General features: G+C 39.9%; 1 protein-coding gene across 8 annotated transcripts in view; it reads left to right on the forward strand.

Moving 5' to 3' along the window:
• Positions 1–20,326, forward strand: part of SPATS2L (spermatogenesis associated serine rich 2 like) — a 171,755-nt gene that overhangs the window by 81,916 nt on the left and 69,513 nt on the right. The window lies entirely within an intron of this gene.

Consider the following 20,326-nt stretch of genomic DNA (forward strand, 5'->3'; position numbering starts at 1 on the left):
AAAATCTCACCTAATGGTCATGCTGGGTAGCCTTAAAGTCCCTTTCAACACTGTCATGACTCTGAAAATCCCCCTTCTCATTATTTGTGGGAGGCCCAGTCATATACTGAAGCCCTTCCAAATATTGTCCTCTTCTGTGAAGTTTACTCCACTTGCCATATAAGCTACTTTGCACTTAGTTCTTAGTGATCATATACCTTAGATCACATGAGACCATGGGGATGAATCTGTCTAACCCATTCATCTGGTACCCTGGGAACTGAGTCCCTGGTAGAGATGTGTCCATGTTGTACTGTGGAGTTGGGTCTCTAAGAGATCTGTGGGTAGAATCCAGGGTTCCATAAACTTGTATGGGGAAAAAATACATTTTCATCTTTGCCAACCTCTAAATGAAATTTAGCATTTCCTTCTATCATGAATGTAGGCAAAGGAAGAAAAAAAAAAGCACCCCACAGTTGTAACAGGAATAGCTGTGACTTTCACAACTAGAAATCACAGATACCTTCCTATCAAATTACATTTGTTGCAGATATGCTGAAATGTTGTTTTTTCATTACTACTTCAAAATTACTATAGTTGCAGAACCCGCTACTGTATTGTGTTATTTGATGTTGATAAAGAAGCATGTCTATTACTATTGCCTAAATTTGTTTTTTATTACTACGTTAACTTTATTTCAATATGAGTGCTTCCTCTGTAATCACATATAATTTATTTCATGAATATTAAAACATTATTCTGAGAAGGACCCCTAGGCTTCACCAGACTATTAAAGGAGGGTCCATGCCCCAACAGGTTTAGAAATTGAGATCCATGCAGGCCTTAGTCAAAGGACAAAAGTAAACTGTGGAAAGGTTTTAAGCAGGAGCATGACTTGGTGTGATATATTTTTTTAAAGCTCCCCATGATTCTGTCAACCACTGTGCTACGTGTTTCAGAAATCTTCCTATTAGGGCCTCCCTGGTGGTGCAGGGGGTTAAGCACTGCACTGTGAAGCAACCTGTAGCCTCAGCAATACAAGTTCGATCCCTGGCCAGCCAGGGAGCAACCCACATGGTGCCGCAGACCTCTCCTGTCTTGCCCGCTGCTCCCCTCAGCAGTTTATTTCAGTCAATCTGCCTGTTCTGTTCCCCACTCTGTCTCTGGTGAGTCATCTCACCCCCTGCATCTGTGGCCTATACCCCAGCTCTTGTATGCATAAATCAATCTTAAAAAAAATCTTATAATTAAATAACTTTCCTATTTGATGAGGACATTGAGGCTTGAGATAGAGTGACTAGTGGAAGTCAGACTCTTAGGAAATGTGTAGGAGCAGTTCAAACCCCTTTGTGATTGGTTCTAAATGTGCACTCTTCCTACTGCATTGTTGTGCTCCAAAACTTTCCACCAAAATACCTTTGTACAAAAGAACAAACTTGCTAACTCAAATATCTGTGGACATGGTCAAAAACAACTTCTACCAACAAATAATTTCTTTAGAGTCTTATGTGTTCTCTTACAATTTGATACATTTCTTTTATCCATTGTATTCCATAGTTTATTCCATTTAGTATTTTAATACAAAACTCTCTTCACTTATTGATCAGTGCTCAGACAATTGCAGCAAAATGTGCCCCTCTTATATCATGGCTTCATATTCTCCTGACTCATTGTCATACTCAGATGAAACTTTGAGAAGCTGGGTCCAGCACCGCAGTGTTGACCAAAGATTGGCCCCCATTTTTATGTGTCCTAAGGATGGATTGACAAGCACCTCAAGTTGAACTGTGGGAAGGAAAGGCACATGAAGGCATCAGAGTCATGGCAACTGATTACTTCAAAGCACAGCTAGTGGGCAGACCAAATCAGTATTGTAGGCACTGCAGTCAAAGTTGGTGTCTTATTCAAAGCAGGGGTGGCATGTGGCAGGGAAGGGAGAGGAGGCTGATCCGCTGGCACATGGAGCACAGAGATGTAGTGTGAGCACTCCATGCCTTGGCTTTGGCGCCACTTTCTTTCACTCATGATCAATGTCAATTATACATTTGAAGATTCACAAAAGGTGGTGTTTTTGCCACTGCGCTTCAGTAACATCAAAATGCTGGCATTATTTTGAAAGGGGGTGATGTTTAAGTTGTAAATATTATCAATCTGCATGACAATGAAAGCACTAACTCAATTAGTAAATCCCATCTTCCTATGTCAAAGGTTAATAGACTTCTCAATTCAGTAAAATAAATCATAATAAATAACTGAAAACCTGATCATTTATAACTTCACATTGATTTATTTTAGTGCATTTATTTCCTTTAGTTATTAGCTTTTATGGCCTTTTTATGATTAGTTTGTTTCTCAATCTGTCACACAGAGAAATGGCATTTTAGTTCCAAAAATTAATAATAACAACTGTTATGTCTTAAATTCTAAATCATAAGCTTTTAGACATCTGAGAACAGATATATGCAGTGTTCTTATATGATACCTAGTCAAGCTCTGTGGGATTTTAAATAGTAAAAGTAAATGTCTCGTAATGAGGTTTCAGGCATCCACCAGAGCATCTTCGAACCCATTCCCCTTTGGGTAATGGGCACCGCTGTACGTGCTTTGGTGAAGAAGTCATTCCTGTGCTCTAGCAGCTTTAGTTCAAAAGAATAATTAATAATTTAGCTAGTACAATTCAAGGCAACTGAAATATACAGTTGAAACTCCTGGTGATTTTTTAAGGAGATCTTCATTTTATTGGATTATAAGTGTAAGGATTTAAATTGGAAATATTGTTCTTCAATCTCCTTAGAGTGACATGCAGCTCAGTGAGCTGACCCATCTGTTTTCACACCTTATCTGGTGTCACTTCAACAAACGCATTGACTCAGCCATCCTGACCTGTGTGCTTTTGCAAAGGCATTCTCCTCCCTGTGGGGTGTCCTCCTCAGGGACCCTGTTTTCATTCAGCTCCCTTTTAGGAACGCTTTCAGATACATCCTTGCTCCTTCCTCCTGCCCCACCTGAATTATTTGAGCTGTTTCTGTTCTGTTTTGAGCCTCTCTACATTCTGTGCTACAGCATTATTCCTACTATTGCGATTCTTAGTCTCTTTTTCTCCCCATGTGTGCTGTGTGCTCCTTCATGTTCTTGGTTTGACATACAGCTGACCCCCAATTAGAGTTAGATAAATGAATGGATAAATGAATGAATGAACCTGTCTACTTGAATAGTTAAGTTCTGTAGAGACTTTATTTCCCATTCATGATATTTTGCAAAATCTCAAACCTTCTTGAAAACTGAAATGTAGGTTAATGGAAATGTCATCTCATTTTAGTGCTCTCTTTGCTATTAAATAAAGCAGGTTTTAAATTGCTTCTAAAATCAGAAACTAAGGTTACTTAGGTTGACTACCTGTGGTTCTACAGGAAAGCAGCGTCTTTCTGAGAAGGTTATCAAATACAGGTGGTTTCCTGATAACAAGTGAAGTCCTTAGGTGAGCAAAGAGTCATCACCTACTGTCCAAAAGAAATGGGAGGAGGGTCCCCATATCTCACCTTATTAAGGAGATATACCAGAACAAAATCTTTGAAATAATCAGGGATATTATATTTAGGGCATACTCACTTATTACAGCTTTTTTCTAAATGACATGATTGTAGAATTTAATACTGAAAGCTTATAGATGAGTTAAGAATAGGGCTCAGTAATGACTTTTATACATTATTTCTTGTGTGAAACACTCGGGTACCAAGTTAAATTGATTTATAACTTTTTAGATGTAATTCTTGACTAAGAAGGAGTTGTTAGAACTGACATAGACAAAAATAAAATTTAGCAGATATTTTCATGCATTATTATAAAACAGCTAAATAGACTATCATTCAGCAATAAAATTTGGAGATGGAAAGTTGAGGGGTTCCTTATTTGTGAAATGGAATATGTGTTTTCTAGGTGTCCAGTTATGACTGGTTACTAATTTCAACAAAAAGTGATCCCAAAGCCCAACTTAGGGAACCCAGTATAAGTGGGAAGTGACCTTCAGTGAAGTAAAGTCATAATGGAATTTGAAGACATTGAGATGATTGACTCCCCAGTTATTAGTTGAGCAGCCAGGAGTAAGTCCTTTAACTTTTCTGGTCCTCAGTTTCCTAATATGTAGATTAAACATGATAATAAAATCTACCAAAATCATCAAATACAATAATAAATGCAGCATTGCTTTAACAGCTTCAAACCTTATACTCTAGACAGGATCAAGAAGTTCATATCTTAATTTTACAATTAAAAATGGAAAAGGAACTCTAGTTAATATTTTTGTTTGGAAGTCAAAATATAAATTCACATACAACCAAGATTAGAAAAATAAAAAGCCCAAATGAAGAAATAAAAACAAAAAACATGAAATTGGACTTGAATTTTTCAAACTTTCATGGTTATTGTTGAACCTCCAAAAAAATAAGTGAAACTAGAAGATAGGTCAAGAGCTTAGTCTATATACTATCCTTTCTGAGTTGTGCCAATTCTTGTGAATAACTTTTAAAGCTGGTGAAGTTAGAAAGGTAAATTGGATTGTAAACACCAATCATATACAGTCCTGAAAATGATGGAGGAGGGGTGGAAAGGGGAGAAGAGCCTCTTGTCACAGTGGCAGCAGAACGGCGTTATCTCAGCATTTCTGCAGATGATCACGATAAGACTGTGTCCTAAGTCTGTCCACAACAGGTGGGAAGGTGTATACTGTTTTATTGTTCATTTTTCCTAGAACTGTCTTGATTATTGTTTTACAAAGTACTGAAATATATGTTTTAAGGCAACTTAGCCCAATCCTTGGATTTAAATAGCAAGAACATAAACCACAAATACACATCTTTTAGGTTTCACCATGGACAGGTTCTTGCCTTTCTTTTATCATAGGGAAAGGTCATTAAATTTCCTTTCAAAGAACAGAGAAACATTGACAATAGTTATTGCCTCATGCTTATGTACAGAATTGCTGTTATTGTTGCCTGGCAACTAGAAGAGATTTGACAAGGGGTCTAAAAGAACTGAATGAATAAATGGAAATGTCAGCATCACTTTCAGGGGATAAGAAGAAATTTACTATTGCAGGATTAGCATCACATTGCTTTTTCTGAGCTACATGATTGGAATTCACAGTGTTTCTGTTCTGCTTCTACTGCCCTCTCTCCTTCCAGCCTTTCATCATACCCCTTTTGCAGCATGGCTGAGAGGTTCATACAAGATAGATGGTTATTGCCAGAGAATACAAGAGCACATCAAAAATTAAAACCTTTGGCGGCAGGGGAAAAAAAGTTACTTCTACTGGCAATCCCTTGGGATTTACAGGTGTTTTACCACTATCTAGTTATTTCCCACGATGATCCTTCATCTTAAATTATCCATTTTTATTGATTAAAAAAAGTGACAAGACTGCAATGATTTCTTATCATGAGCACAAAAAATATGTCCAGATAGATTAGTTAGGTAGGTCAGTAGGTAGGTATGTAAGGAAAGATAGGTAGGTAGGTAGGTAGGTAGGTAGGTAGACAGACAGAAGGGCAGACACATAGAGTCAGCACTTAAAAGTATGCTGCTTTTATTATTATTTTTACAACCACTTTTTCTCTGTAAATTATTTCTTCATGACTTAATTACAAGCTCTTTATAAGCACAAATGGACTTTTAATTTATTTGTGTGCTCAGTATCTTCTATAATAGTGGTAGCATAGACTTTATGTCCCGCAAATGTTTATTATTCAATATTTAGTTAAAGAATTGAACCAAGGTTGTATAATGGTGCTTCTCCACTATTAGGAAGAAGGGAGAATGAAATGGAGCATGCCTTCCTGGGTTGGGGCAAGCATTAGAATGGCAGTGGGGAAGAGAGAGTAATAATTAAGCAAAAGCATATTTTGTGTTCACGTAAGTTCCCCAAGAAGCAGATGCCAAGATGGGAGTAGATGGGGAAGAAATTTCTTGAGGGGATGGGAATGCTTGTAAAAGATAAAGGGAAGGAAACATGAACAGACAAGGAGCGTCTACAGACTTTCAATCGGGTCTGATGTCTTTGAAAGAAGGAGAAGAAAGGAAAATTGGGTGGGAGGAGTCTCAACTTGCAGTACAGTTCTAAGAGTTTCTTCAGGCTGCTGGGGAGTCCTCAGGCCAACACTGCCTGCTGAATAACTTCCAAATCCTCATCAATGAGCTTTCACTATCCCCCCACGACCTCAGTCATTGACTAGGAGCATCCTGGGGGACTTGGGAGCAAATAATCAGGGAGATCCAGGGGGATGGCAGCTTCCTGGGACAGATTTCTACGGCCGCCACAGTATTCAAGAGCATAATATTTCATATTCAAAAAGGCAATGGAAGATGTATTTTGTAATTCAGTCCTGTAGGAGAAAAAGCCTATTGAAAAGAATTGGTGAATAGTTCAAGAAACACTGTTCTATAGTAATTAATAAATCCAAATGTAGATTCTAAAATTTTCCTTTTCTTGGCAAGCTGGGTCATGCTGCCACTAGAATAGGGAGTTTTCTCAGCTTCTAGGGCTGAGAATGACTTAGAAGTCTTTCCTTTTAAAAATATACTCTGTTTCTAACCATGTTTAAGGAAACAAAGGGACATGTTAATCCTACTGAAGAACAGTGCTCTTCAGTATGTTGTAACCTCTCTGGACGTCAGTACCTTTATCTAGCAAATGTAGTTCATATGCAGAGGATCTCCAGAACTCTTCCAGCTCTGATGTTGGATGAATCCATGACCTTTCCCACCTCATGACCTCAATGCAGGACCAAAAAATAGAGCCTGTGCCACAGATCAGAGAACGAGGAGGCAAGCTTAGTCGTGATAGGAATTTAGCTGTCTCCTTTAACTGTGGTACATAAACTCTCTATACTCAGTTTCTTGCAAAATAAAGGAATTTGATTAAACCTTCTTTAAGGTCCATTCACTGGGATGACATTTCCAATGCTGTCCTGTCTTCTGGGCCTTCAGAACGCCTGCTTTTCAATCCTTAAAAGTAATTGTCAATAAAAATGTATTGAAAGGTCTACTCTGTGTTTACAGTACAGCATTGCTCACAATACACAGCAGATCTCTAGAACTTAATCATCTGGCATAATTGAAACTTTATGCCCATTGAATAGCAACTCCCCATTTCCTTTCTCCCCAGACTCTGGCAACCACCATTCTTGCTCTCTGCTTCTGTGAATTTAACTCCTTTGGATACCTCACAGAAGTGGAGTCATGCGATATATCTTTCTGTCACTGGCTCATTTCACTTTATCATAATGTCCTCCAGGTTCATCCATGTAGTCACATGTGACAGGGTGTCCTTTTTTTAAGGCTGAATAATGTTCTAGTACATGTATCTCCCACATTTTCTTTATCCACTCATCCGTCTGTGGACATTTGTTAATGTTTATTCATTTTTATTGACTCAAATTGTAATTTTAGTTATTCTGTCCAGGCTGAGTGCACAAACTAGTTTTAACTCTTTTTTCTGTCTTTAGAGGAAAAGCAAACAAACTCATAAAGTCACTGGGAAAACAAGATCTGGTCAGTCAGGTGATACTTTTCACTGACGTTTAAACCAGCATGCCTTTTCTAAATTGGTCAAACCTGTTAAAAATAAAAAATAATATGTGGGTGAACAAGTGAACACCCCCAGAGAGGGAGCGTGTTCCTGGTTTCCATGGTTTTCAGTCTCCTTCTTCACACCACAGTGAAGAAATAGCCAAAATTGATATAATTTAGAGATTAACTTAACTCTTTTATTCTGCCATTTATGGAAGGGTAAGAGTGACCCATACTTATGGTACTTTTTACTGAAAACTTCTGTGAATGAGCATGGAAAAAACCCACAGGGGAAGTGAATGTCAGTAATTACCTTGCCCACCACTCCCCCTCATGTGGGGATCTTAAATTCCTAAGAAATGAGAGATTTTTACTGAATAGCCCAAGTTAAAGAAGAAGATAAAGATAACAGATGATAAAAGAAAATTATATTGCTTTTCTATTCTGATTAAAATACCAAAAATAAAATGCCTTGTAAAAATAGAATCATCTCATATCTTCACTAATAATTCAAATATGGAATTTATTAGAGGAAGTTGCTAGACAGAATATTTACCTAATTCTTAATACAATGTGGGTGTGACAGGCTGGCTAAGCACAAACTTACAATGGACTCAGAGACTGACCCTACCCTAAATAAGGCTCAATTTTAACTGGAAATTCTGGGAAAATCTGAGAAAGAATCAAGCACAATTATAGAAAACATTTAGGTATGCACTGAATACATGCTAGCACTGCATGCTAAGAATGCAGTGAGGCTGGTTGCTCGTCTCCATGAAGATTAGAGAGGTGACTGATACTAATAACAACCTTTTGCTGTGTACATATATATATTCTTTTTAATTTACAAGTATCACATTAAAGGTCAAAATTCTAGACTAAAAGCTATAAGACATTTTGTTTATTTCATTTTAATTTTATTATTTCTTTAGCTAGGAGAAAAGTTCATTTGGGTATCTCTGCTCTACAAGTCATCAGGCTTATTTCTGGAAATTAAAGGAGTTATATCTAACCAGAACAGTTTCCCCTCAAATGTTCACTGACATGATAAAATATTGTCCCTGAAATTGATAGAAGGAAATCTGGGTGGTGATGGTTTTTACCTTTTGAGGCTCATTGGGGATGAAATGCACCAATGACTGCAGCAGTAGCTCCCCCATTGAGTGGTGGGGTCTGTGACCCTCCCCCAAAACTCAGCGGATTTTTAGAACTGGTGAGCAGGAGAGTAGGAAGGAGGTAACACCCTGTGACTTCTGAATCTAAGTGATTCAGCATCTTCTCACTAGTTGGTAGGCTTGTGCTGGAGCTCTGAGCTGCCATGCAAACAGTCTGACTATTCTAGGGCTGCCATGCTGTGAGGAAGCTCAGACTAGCCCAAAGGGGGGTCCACATAGAGAAGACCTGAGACACCTAGAATCCAACCCCAGCTGCACCAACTCCTGCATCTGTCTGCTTGAAAGACCAAATCAGCCCAGCTCCACCCACCTCCCTGATCCCCAGAAATGGGGAAAAGAACATATTGCTTGTTATAAGCCACAGAATTTTGGGGTGGCTTGTTAAGCAGCAGTTAGATTACTGGAATACTCTCTCAAGCTTTGAGGGAATATCCTCTCAATAAGTAAAACGTTTCTTGGGGCCTTCATGGTGGTGCGAGGAGTTAAGAAACAGCACTATGAAGCTATCCACAGCCACTCCAGCACAAGTTTGATCTCCTGCCAGGGAGGTGACCCACATGGTGCAGCAGACCGCTTCTGTCTTGCCCACTGCTCCCTTCACCAGTGTATTATAGTCAATCCATCTGTTCTGCTCCCCACTCTGTCTCTGGTGAATCCTCTTACCCCTTGCATCTCTGGCCTGTACCCCAGTTCTTGTATGCATAAATAAATAAATCTTTACAAAAAAGTAAAATGTTTCTAAATTAGAGCTGGTATTTTCAAAATGATGCATAAATAGGGGAAAGATGTATGGATACAATGCTCTAGGTAAATTAGTTGATAGATTAGCAGTTAACCTATACAGAGGTCTACCCTATGCCACTTTCTTTTCTTTTCCTTCCATATGATCCTGTGCTGTCTGTGATTTCTGTTATATCTCTCACTCATGGCTTTCAATTCTGGGTGGACTTTAGAAATTTAATCAGTGTTCAGGCCCAGGTTTAATTGTTCCAGGTGCGACCCAAATGAAGATAGCCTGTTAAAACTTAGCTGGTAATTTCTATTTGCAACCAAGGCTGAGAATGAACCACTGTTTAATGCTGACAGTGTCCAAATCTGTGTCCAGGGCTTAGTTCTTTTTAGCTACAGACTCACAGATTCAGCTTATTTCTACATATTGGATGTGGATATTTCACAGACCCCTCAAGCATAGCGTTCCTTGTCTACTTTTCTCGGAAATGGCACCACCATCCATGTAAACACTCTGGCTAGAAACCTGGGCGTCATCTAGATCCCTTGTCTTCCTCATTCCTCACATCTAGGTAAACACCAATCAGCCACTTCCATGTAATCTGTGCTTTTCTCTACACAGCCCCGTCTTGGTCCATTTTCTCTTCCCTGGCAACTGTGTTAGAGTCCTAGGAGCAGCTTCATGATCCCCTCCAACTCATCCACATAGAAACCACAATGACCATAAATACACAAATACCATTCTTCCCCTCCAAATAAAACCTTTCAATCACTTACCCTTAAAATAAGACTCAAGATTTTAAGATGGCTTGTAGGCTCTTGCACACTTTTCTCCATGTCTTTTGATCAAATTTCTCTAAAATCCCCTTCCTTTTAACATTTGGTGCTCCAGCAGTTATGGGGCCCTTTCTCCTGATGGGCTTCTACTCACTTGTCCTGTGCTTTATATGTTGTATCTCTTCCTGGAATACTGCATCTCTTCTCCTTTTCTCCTCTCCTGTCTTGGTCTTAATCACTCTTCACCCCCCTTTTAACTGAGGCTCAGTCCTAAGAGGGGGCTTACCTGACTCACTAGGTTAGGATAGGTCCCCCTGTTACAGACATCCAAAGTATCTTTACTTCCCCTTTCTGTAATATTCAACAAGTTCCTCCAAAGCCAGTGAGGCAACACACCTATCACTAGCTGCAGTCTATCTTCTAGTACAGTCTCTACTTTGTGAATGACTGAGTGAATGAAGGAATAGGAAAATGGACACAAATGATGAGATCAGTAGCACCACTGCAGTGAGTTCCTGTGTAATAATCTGACCACCATGCTTCACTCTGCTCCATCCAACATTCAAATCAACAATTTGAGTAAGCTATAGATGCTGGCAACTAATATTTTAAATGATATGAAATTGGAAGGAATAGATAGCTAATGCATTCCCTGATTTTGATGACAGAAAAGCAAGGTTCGAAAAGATAACAGTTGACTGGGGTGATGGGTCAGAACTTCAGACTGGAATTTCACAAAGATGGATGCAAAACCCTACCCTGGCATGCTAGTCACCGTGCAAGTGAAACACAGGACACTCACCACAGAAACAATCCAGAGTCTGCTCATAGCAAAGTAGCTCTCTTTGAGAGCCTGAAAGTGCCAGTGCCATCTTAGACTCCTTTAATGGCTAAATGGGGTCCAGCCATGGAAGTGTGGGTCACACAGTCCTTGGCTGTGATCCAAACACCACTGAAACAAGGTAGTTTATTTAGAGCATCTTGTTTCAGCAGTATACACTCACATGAACTTCACCAGCATGACAAAAACTTAGAAAGCACAACTTAGGGAACACAGCTAGAGAGTATATGTTTACTCCATAAAAGACAGAATTCTGGGAAACTCTTTATTTCCTTGAAAAAGGCAAAGGATGTGGTCTTTCGAAAAGGGCTTACGCTTACACACCAGAAAGCCTAACTAGGCAAGGACTGCCCATATCTGACCTACCCTGTCTGACCACATCCTTCTTATCATAGACCTCCCTCATCTTGCTCTCTTTATCATCTGCTTTGTATTCTCAATAGGATCTCTCCTCCCTTAGCCTCTGCCTAGTCTTCCAACTCATCATCCACTTTCCTACTTCACGGATGCCTTCATCCACTACCATAATAATTCTCATATCCCTCAAGGTCTACCACTGTATTGCTTAGAGTTTGTAACCTTGGATCATTCCTTGTCTCTGTTCCTGTGTTTGGCTTGTAGAGAATTGCTAGAGGAAGCCATGCCAGTTGGCTCCATGACAAACCTGAGCTTTCCAGCTCTATAGAACTTCAGTCCCACTTAGTATCCTTTCATTCACGTTGGCCATTTTCTATCACATTCTCACAAGGCAGTGCTATACCCCTTTTCATTTTTTAGCCCTAAAGCAAACTAAATCTCTCCCTCAGAGGAAATAGTTTCCTTAAATGTTCCTCTTCACAATTCAATTTTTATTATACCTTCACTTTTCCTTTCTCTCTTTTCCTGCTTTCTCAGAATCCTGAGAAAGAAAGTGAAGACTCTCCCCTCCTTTCAAGAGTTTGCTTTCCACATGGATTTTGATTCCATTTTCTTTCATTTCCTCAGGGACTATACTTCATAGTTTATCTCTTGTGTTTCCTCTCTTCAAATTCTTTCTCATTGCCAGCTCCTTCCCTTAGTGAACATGCTCAACCACTTTGAGGAGATTAATTGTGCAGTGATTGCTTGAAGATGAATTGGAGAGAGGAGAAACCAAACCAGAGACCCAATTAGAAGGATTTTTCCCAAGTCCGGGTGAAAGGTGAAGAGAATCTATCCAGGGTAGTGAAAGAGAATAGAGAATGGGTGAGATTCAGAAAGGATTTTGTTGTCAGCATGGCTCTTGAGTTAGTTATTATTTATGACTTTGACTTATTTTCCCACTGTTCTGTCAGCTTCTTAGCAGTGGAGACAGTATCACATTCATCTCACTTTGCCTCACAAAATCTGGCTGAATGAATGATTAGAATTCCTGAAGCTGTTTGGAAAGGAGAGGTGAGCTGCCCTCTCCATGGTATTTTTCTTAAAAAGAGGACATTTTGAGAGAAGGGGAAAGACTGAGAAAGGAGTAGACTCTTGTTCCTCAGAGTGTGGTCCTTTGTACTAGCTTCCCAGTGCTATAACAGACGGGCTTTGCCGTAACAAATTGCCAGAAACATAGTGGCTAAAAACAGCACAAATTTATTATCTTACAGTTCTGGAGATCCGAAATCTGAAGGGGTCTCATTGAGCTAACCTCATGGTGACAGCAGGGCCTCCTACCTTTCTGGAAGCTCTAGGGGAGGATTTGTTTTCTTGTCTTTTCCTACTTCTAGAAGCTGCCTGCATTCTTAGGCTCATGGCCCCTTTGACCTTCAAACTCATCAGTGGCAGTCAAAGCTTTTTTTTTAAGATTTATTTATTTATGCATACAAGAATTGGGGTACAGGCAGGGGCGGGGGTGGTGAAAGGATTCACCAGAGACAGAGTGGGGAGCAGAACAGGCAGACTGACTGAAATATACTGCTGAGGAGAGCATCAGGCGAGACAGGAGAGGTCTGCTGCGCCACATGGGTAGCTCCCTGGCCAGGGATCGTACTTGTGCTGCAGTGCCTGTGGACAGCTTCATAGGTTGTGTCTTAACTCCTTGCACCACCAGGGAGGCCGCCATGTAGCTGTCAAGTCTTTCTCACCTTGTATCACTCTCACTCTCCTCTTCTACTTGTAAGGACCCTCATGATTTATATTGTACCCTCTGAGATATTCAAGGATACTCTCCCCATCTAAAAGTCAGCTAATTAGCGACCTTAATTCTATCTGAAACATTAATTTTCCATGTAACCTAGTGTGCATGGATGACTTGGGTGTGGTGGTGGGAAGGGGGGATAATTGTGCCCACACCATCTGGTCCAGCAGCATCTATATCACTTAGGAGCTTATTAGAAGTGCAGAATCTTAGACTCTTTCTGCAAGCTCTGAATTATAATCTGCATTTTATTTTATCTATATACCTATCTACATTTATGAATTTGTCAGTTGTTTACATGTCTGTATAACTTTGGGGTTCTATTGTTACTCCTCCATATGTGCACAAGCTTCACTTGCCTTCCACCAACCAACCAGTGCCCCTTTTCTTCCTTCTCCAGCCCTCACTGCTGTCCCCTCTGGACGTAACCTGCATTCTGATCAGATTCCCACATGACTTGAACTTGCTTTAAAGTTTAAGAAGCCACGACTAGACTATCTCTAAGAGTTTCTCCCCTTTCAACGTCCCATGATTTTATGAAAACTGCAATTTTTCCCACTTTCAAATCGTCATTATTCTTTCTAATCCTGGTTTCCTGCCCAAAACAAAAGTTAATTTTGATTTGCACTCCTGGTGTTAATTCCCCAAAAGTCAGCCAAATAGAACATGACAACACCTCATACATTTTTTTTTTTTTTTTTTTGCTGGCAGAAAGTAGATGTTAGAAAAGGCAATTAAATTATAGAATTATCCATGATGCAAAGGTACTGATCTGCAAAAAGTATTTTTTCTTCTCCACGAAGATTCTTAGGAGAACTGTCTTCATTAGTGTGTAGATAATATTAGTGGCCTAGCAAGTGAAGCAAAACCTACACAGATGAGCTGTTTTTAAGGCATCTCTGAACGGCTTAGCATTTGAGAAGTGTGACCAAAGCTGATTATAAAATTCCTTTCAAAGTTGCAGGAATGGCAAACCCATAAATAACTCTGGTTCTCACTGGTGTGAAAAGGAGGTTGCTGGTTGTTTGATAGCTGCCCTTACTGTAGACAATAATATTAAACTCACCTCCCAGTTTATAAGCTCCTCTAGGCTAGGACCAGCCACATGCAGTGCTTGGGCCCTAGGAGACCCGTACTTTGGGGGCTTGACTATCTTTTAATACTGTGTAATGCTTTGTGCTGAATTACAGAGATGCACTGAAAAAAAAATGGATAAATAAAACTGGATATGTCCATGACCATCTCACTAGACTTCCCACCTCCTCAGTCCCAATTCACTCAGTCATTTAGTCATCTATTCAGCGAACATTTATGAATCATCTACCTACCCATTGTTCTCAGCCTTTGTCACTACAAAGATGTGGTCCCTGTCATTCAGGAGCTCCCCTCCCCATGGAACCACAAAAGTAAATAAGGGCTACCAACACGAGTGCTAGCCAAGGTGTGTGAGCAAGGATGTAGGTGACAGTCCCATTTTCACTGGACTTATCTTTCATGGCCCCTTTGCCAACTGGATTAATTATGTGACTCCATTATTTTTTTCCACCCTACTTATTAATGTTGCCTGTAGGCACTCACTGCTTATTCTAGAAAGTGAAACCCTCTCCAACGAGTGCAAGGACAATGGAGGTTTTTATAACTCTGGAAAAAATGAAGAAGTAGCAAAGGCAGGAAGTGAAACAGCCCCTCTTCATCTCCATCAGTTGTCTCCCTTCATATTGGGTAGTCTGGGCTCATGTTGGGTAGTCCAGATTTGCATATTTGCTTCTGTTTCTTGCCTAAGAGTGATGACCATATCTGCTTTGTTACTGCTGTATCCAGCCACTAGTTCAGTGCCTGATCATAGAAGGCACTTAGGGAATGCATGCAGGAAAGGATGAGAGAAGGAAAAAGACACATGTTGTTAGTGCCCCTAAACATGGGCTTCCTGACAATGCCAGGCAGGCATCAGAAAAGGGGAAGGTGGAGGAGAACCTGACCACTCAGCAAGGGTGTGTAAGGCGGTTCCTAAGAAGGAAGGGAGGCAGTCTCCTCCAAGTAAGTCTCAGCCACATGTTTTTTCCATTTCAAAGATGTGCCAATGTTTATGCCTAGAGACCCTTCTCTTTTGTGACCCTATGTAAATGCTCCTGCCCTTTCGTTTTTTTATTTTTTTAAGGATTTATTTATTTATGCATACAAGAACTTGGGTACAGGCCAGAGGTACAGGAGGTGAGAGGATTCTCCAGAGACAGAGTGGGAAGCAGAACAGGCAGATCTACTGAAATACACTGCTGAGGGGAAAGGTCTGCTGCACCATGTGTGTAGCTCCCTGACTGGCCAGGGACTGAACTCGTGCTGCAGAGGCTGCCGATAGCTTCACAGTGCTGTGCTTAACCCCTTGCACCACAAGGGAGGCATTCCTACCCTTTCTTTTGAAAATTTATTGAGCAGCTAATATATGCCAAATTCTATACCAGAAAATTTACATGCATCCTCTTTTTCTATTCTTACAGAGATCCTAGCAAGTAATATCCTCACTTTACAGCTACAGAACCATGTTTCAAGCAGTTCATCCAAGGTCACAGAGCTAGCATGTATCAGAGCCAAGATTAAAACATAAGTCTGTTTAATTCCAAAGCTCCTTCCATGATATTTGACTGTCTCCTTTGTAAAGTACTATTCCCTTCTCGGGCAAACTCAAGTGTTCCCTTCTCTGTAGTACCAGTCCCTTGTTCATTGAGACAGGAACTCTTCCACACTTCCAGGGGCAGTGGGTCTGGCTCAGGGCTGGCCCTCTCAGGGCAATGACTGTATCTGGTTTCCCTTTGTGCCTCTGTGCCTGTCACTTAGTGAGGACTCAGCCAATATTTGTCTTCTGGGCAACAGTAAGATTGCAACTAGAAGGATAGGCAATCTTAAATTCTAAAAAATACCATGAGCACTTTCTTATAAAGAAAGCAAAGCTATTGAAATTATAAGAACTGTTGCCTCATGAATATTCTTCCTACCTCTGTTATTAAAATGTGAAGAACCTATGTGTATTCTCCCTGCCCAGGTCTACATAGCCCTATTTGCTGAGACCCAGCCCTGTTACTGTGGATGGTAAATGCAGAATGGCCAGTCACAATGGTGAAATGTCCCTTTGACTCAAAACAGCAACCTGTTATAACTTTAAGGTGGCGTTTTCTCACTCAACACATCATTATTAGATACCTAACTGTGCACCATATGTAACTCAGAGGTGAACATGGTGATTAAAGTGTCTGAGTGGGTTCTGTGCTGGTGTCACTTACCCATAGATACATGTTCACACACATTCAGGTTATAGAAGTTTGCTAAGTGTTAGAAGACACTCGCAGATAAGAACTTTGGGAACTGAAAGAGGCATAGGTGACTTCTGGCAGTAGTGGTTGAGAAGGACTTCACAGAACATGTGGCATTTCAGCTGGAATACAAAATTTGGACCAGCAGATACCTCTCAGGCCAAGGGCAAAACTTACACAGAGGTGGGGGGAGGGCAGCATGGGGCTTGTACTTGTCTATAAAGTATAGAGCCAGAGGGGCATTTGGAAAACAGATGGGGGCCCAATTGTTAGTGGCCTTGAGTGCCATATGCAGACTTAACTTGATTCTTGAAAGGGAGTAAATTGGTCAGGCTTATACTTTCAGAAGAGCGGTCTGACAGCAGACTCAGCACTAATTTGCAGGGGAGAGGCTAGAAGCAGAGAAGCAGCCGTATTATGTTTATTTGATAATACCAGGTCTTTACTGATCACACAGCTACACAGGTGGATTGAAAACTGGTCAGAACTGTTTTTGAAACTCAGACATAGTCTCAGTGACTCATCAGTAAGCTAAGAAGAATTTCTAAGGAGTCATCACAGACAAGCTCAAAAAATATACCGTGTGAATGAGGAAATCTGCTAACAGCTCTTAAACCAGACAACTCAGGTACAAGGGAGGTAGGTTAACATGGGAGGCTGGAATCAAGCAGCATCGCTTCAAGTCTGTGAACGCTCTACTGCCCGGCTGCTTAGTGCAGGTGAGATGCCAGCGGGGCGGGCCTGAGGCCGAATGGACACAGCCTGCGAAGCCCGATAGGAAAGCCCCAGAGAGATGTGAGAAGGGGAAATTCAGACACTGAAGGTAAAATCAAAACAACTTTTGAGGTGCAAAAGGCTGATATCTCAATAGCAAATTGAATTTGCCAAATCAGATTTAAGTTAGTGGAAACAAAACAGGAGAACCGTAGAGCAGTTGCTAGGTGAACCGCTAACTAGCAGTCTCGATTGTCACCCAACAGCCTGGGCTGCCACCTGGCCAGTGCTGTTTATGGTGTGAGGCCCCTCAAGGGATACAGTTGCGTACAGCTTGAAACTGGGCTTCAGTGTGAAGCTGCAGCAGCAGCAAGCACACCAGCTTGGGCTGTGGCGATGAAGTAAAGGCTGTGTATCTGAAGCAGCGCCAAAAACAGCCTCTGCAAAACAGCCACCGCAGGCGTGAATTTTATGAGTTCCCCATGTGCAAACTACCATTAGTCACGCATTGATTGATCCATTCCTCCAGGAGCTTCATTTCCAAATGCAAAGGCAGCCTTTCAATGCAACCTCACTGTAACTCTGCCTTTGTCATCCAGCCCTTGGCTTTAAAGCTCTTTCACCCCGAGATCTTTTTTAGATCTAAATGCTCAGACCTCTTACAATTCTGCTGCATTGTGAATGTTACACTGTGAAGTTCCTGAATCTTTGTGCACATGTAGTTCTCCTTTCTCATTCCATTTTCATAGGTAAATAAATGTAGTGACTTTATAAATAAGACGGTAGAGAAACAATACCGCTCTGTTCACAATAGCCAAGCCCAGAAACAGAACTTTGCCCAGAATTTCACCAAAATCAGCATTACTGTGGAATATCTAAGAATAGTGAAAATTTTTTTTCCTTTTTCTCTCGTTTCTTTAAAGGTTGAAATTCTTGTCTTAATTATCTTCCTCTGGGAATTATATGTAATATTCATAGTTAGATTTGCAATGCGAACTCAGTTATTGACAATTTTCTAAAGATCTATTCAGAGCTAGGAGATATAAAATGACATGGGTAGATTTTTTTTTTAATCTCTGATTATGGTTTCTTTGTCTTTTAAGAAGAGACAAGATTTTGCCTTAATGTAATAAAGCATATGTTTTGCTGAGGAGAGATTAGAAGCGAGGAGAACAATTATTTTTTGTTTATTCCATAATTCTGGATCTTTACTGATCACATGTCTGTGCAAGTAGATTGAAAACTTTGGTTTAATGTAGCTATACTGTAGTAAATGTAATCAATAACTACACATTGCATTAATAAGAAGGGCATGGCTGATGTGGTAGTGATGGTAATTATTAAGAAATTGTACATAGTACTCAGTGGTTTGAAATGCTAGAATTTACTTGAAAGAATGGCCTTAGAAGGTAACATGTCATTTCTGAACATAAATCCATTGCACAGGCGTACATCACCCTAGACCAATAGTATTTATTGTTGGCCACATCTGATAATAAATATTCAGGGGTGCATGCAGGCATTTTTGTTTTTATACCCACTTTGGTTTCTCTTTAAAAAGAGAGAAATGGTAATATATTGGTCAAAGGGTACAAACTTCAGTTATAAGATTAACAAGTTCTAGAAACCCAATGTACAGCATGATGATTGTAGATAAAAATAATACTCTAGTATATACTTGAAAGTTGTTGAAGATATATGTTAAATAGTTTCACCACAAAAAAGAGGTAACTGTGTGATGGAAGGAGATGCTGACTATGTGAACATTTTGCAATATATAACTGTATCAAATCAACTAGTTGTGTACCTAACTTAATGTAATACACACACAGAGAAAGAGAGAACAAAAAAGAGAGAGAGAGAAGGGGGCACAGAGTGCTAGCTGTCTTTCTGATGTGATGCAGGATAACTTCAGAAAAGGATGGGAGAGGGATACTTACAAAACATAAGTTCTCAGACTTACTTGCATGGCCTTGTAAGCCCTACATGATCTTCCTGCCGACCTCTGACCTCATCTTGTACTCTAGAAACCTCACTCTCTGCCTACCTTCTAACTCACCTCCAGCCACTCCCTCTTCAGCTGAGCCTTGCTCTACTTTCATGCTGTTCCCTCTGCCTGAAATGCCTTTCCTCTTCCCTCCAACTCACGTGCTCTCACTTGAGATCTTCATATCTCAGCATGTCTGTATGAAATCAAGTCTCCCCACCATATGATTTTATAACAGTTATCACAGTATAAAAGTATATAATTTTGCATATGCCTTGTCATATAATAATCTAAAATTATTCACCAAATATATATTTTAAAGAGAAAAAATGAGAAAGAACTTCTATTTGAAGAAGTTAATATTTTTTAATTGGAGGCTAGAAAAACTAGAAACAATAAAATGTGAGAATAGAATAATTGAAGGAATGTTGAATCAATAGATACAAATATATATATATACACAAATATATATATATAGCTATAAAATCCTTGATAAAACCCACACATTTAGCATTTATGAACATCAAGATTGAAAACCAGGTTTCTGTAGTATCAGAAATTTAACAAGTCATCTACCCATAGTTGTGCTATTTTCTCATTGTAACCTCAGTACTCTCATCTACAGATCTATATGGACTAGGTTACCTGTTTTCTAACATAATAGGAAATAGGCTGTACTCCTTATGTTCCTGAGAGTAGAATCACTTTATACATATCATACGCATCTAACATATTTCCTGAATCTGATCACAATAAGCTGCTTGTTACTAAAACTCTACTGGTGATAATTTAACCATTGATTAAAACTTGCAGAGGCTGTGCAGTGCTGTCATCATTGTGGTGGTGGTGCCACTTATACCTGAATTGGCAGTACTTTGCTGTTGTTCGGTAGCAGCTACAGTACTCCTCAATAGAAAGCTGGGTGAACCAGGTTTTTTAAAGTAGCTAAGAACATCTTGTAGTGATTGCAAGTTCTGTGAAATAAAGGTTAATTAATTCTAATAAATAATTAGAAGGAATACATGCTGAGTTTAATGAAGAAATACATCCAGGTCATGAAAAATTGAATATCAGCATAAGCTATTTGAAATTCCTAGCTCTTATGTATGTATT

The sequence above is a fragment of the Talpa occidentalis genome, unplaced genomic scaffold (assembly GCF_014898055.3).
Source record: "Talpa occidentalis isolate TD23 unplaced genomic scaffold, MPIMG_talOcc4v2.1 talOcc4.3, whole genome shotgun sequence".
In the NCBI taxonomy this organism is placed as follows: Eukaryota; Metazoa; Chordata; class Mammalia; order Eulipotyphla; family Talpidae; genus Talpa; species Talpa occidentalis.